The sequence below is a fragment of the Cucurbita pepo genome, chromosome LG20 (genome assembly GCF_002806865.2).
Source record: "Cucurbita pepo subsp. pepo cultivar mu-cu-16 chromosome LG20, ASM280686v2, whole genome shotgun sequence".
NCBI classification, from domain to species: Eukaryota; Viridiplantae; Streptophyta; class Magnoliopsida; order Cucurbitales; family Cucurbitaceae; genus Cucurbita; species Cucurbita pepo.
The window spans coordinates 5,850,976-5,852,944 of record NC_036657.1 but is presented as its reverse complement, the minus strand read 5'-3'; the positions used below and the strand labels follow the sequence as shown (position 1 = coordinate 5,852,944).

General features: G+C 40.4%; 1 long non-coding RNA gene across 1 annotated transcript; it reads right to left on the bottom strand.

The window, feature by feature from the left end:
- Positions 1-312: 312 nt before the first annotated feature.
- Positions 313-1,753, bottom strand: LOC111783273. The gene is made up of 2 exons (XR_002813339.1): positions 1,342-1,753; positions 313-1,149 (listed from the first exon to the last, which is right to left on the bottom strand). It is a non-coding gene; the product is annotated as an uncharacterized LOC111783273 (long non-coding RNA).
- Positions 1,754-1,969: the final 216 nt, after the last annotated feature.

Sequence of the window (1,969 nt, the reverse complement as noted above, 5' to 3'; positions counted from 1 at the left end):
AAGTATATTATATGATTGATGTCTTTTCATTCATATCAGTTACCCATCCTTGAACCTTCAACCACACCTCAAAACACCCACTGAGAAAGACAAGAGATAGAGAGGAAAAAGGAAAAAAAAGATGAAATGTTCTTCGGTCAATTGAGAGAAATGGTTAACAGAGTAAAAAATGGCCGAAGGAGAACTTCTTCGAGTAAGAAAATAACTAAAAACAAAGGGAGAGAGAATATTTGAGCCGAAGACCGATGGATGGTTATTTTGATTTAGGTGACATATTTAAATAACTACCTATCCTAAATCTTGTGCCCAAAGTTAGCCAACAACAAATACGCTCTTACTAGAGGGTTAATTCAGTTATCCAAAAACCAACAAAACAACTCACTCAATTGAAACGTGTGAATAATCTAAATAGAAAAAACATAACTTTTATCTAACATAAAACACCGACAAAGCTCGAAACCAAGAAACCTACGTGGAATACATTCGAACTTTGTCACGAAAGGAATCATAGAGGCCTGTACACACACCGGGGACGAGTTTCGACGCCCCATGCACGTAGTAAACCATCAGAGGAAGAAGAGACGTTTTTGGATTTTCGAGAGAAAAAGGCCACCGGCGTTATAGAGGAGAGAGAAAATCACCAAATATTTTCGAGAGAAAGAGGTAGAGAAGACAAAGTTGGTCGACTTCGTGTCAACCCGGATCCGTAACCCAAAACCCTTCAACCCATCTGACGCCAACCCATACCGCCAACAAATCCTCGGCCCAGTCCGGTTTCTGCAGCTCAATACCCGCGGCCCTATTCCAACGTTCAGCCAACCCAAAAGCCTCGGCCCAGCTTGATTTCCTGCAACCCAATTTTCCGCAGTCCACAGACGCCTCCACCCAGCCCAGATCCACTCCAGCCCAAGTCGCCTGCACTGAACCCGTGATCGAACCAACGACCCGCCCGCGACCCTCGCCTCAAACCCAATTCAGACTGCACACGTGATAGCTCCCAGTTGCGCCGCGTGTCACCATCTGACACAAAAACCTCTAGACTCCGGCGACTTGAACGACTCAACTGCGGCTCCGGTGCCGCTTCTAAGCTCGGGGATCTATTTTTGGGCCCAATTCCACCGTTTCAATCCTCTTGGACCTGTTTTCGACCTTAATTAAGGTAAATAAAGTCATTTTAATGCCGTATTTCACAATTTCAAGTTGGATTTATGATTATTATCGTGAAATACGAACAAAAGCTATGAACGATCTAATAGGAATTGATGACCGGCGATAACGTAAGATGCTTTCGAAGAGCGAGAGCTTACATTAAAATATTATGCTTAAAGAGCGAGAGCTTACATTAAAATATTAGGCAGAATGCCGACTAAGGCCTACCAAGTAAGTGACCATTCCATAGTAAGTTATGAGTGTATGTTGCATGTTGGCACATGCCCGTAGTTTCTCACATGTCATAAATTGTATATATAGACGTTAGAATTTAATACGTAGATGTTATGCAATGTCAATGTTATGTTGTCTTTGGATGAATTGATATGCGTTATATATTGATGTGTTATGTTATGCTCGGACTACATTATGTGACTGCTATGATACCTACTGTATGATTTGCACGTTATAAATTGTTATGTTGGAAGCATGAAAGCGTTACATTATGTCTTATGAATTGCATGTATAGCATGATATGAATGACATGAAAGATGATAAATAGCATGAAATATAACTCCGGTATAAGCATGAATGATATGATAACTAATATGAGAAATGATATGATATGATATGAATAAAATAATAGTGGGGTTATATGCAATAATGTTGAAAATGGAAAAATATTGGGACTCATGCATTAATGTGTGCTTAAGCATTGGGGATACCTCTATTCCTCCACGATGGTACGGAAGCGTACTCTACTAAGTAGTAGAACGACCATTATATTTTATATAATGTTGCCATGACGACCACTACTTCT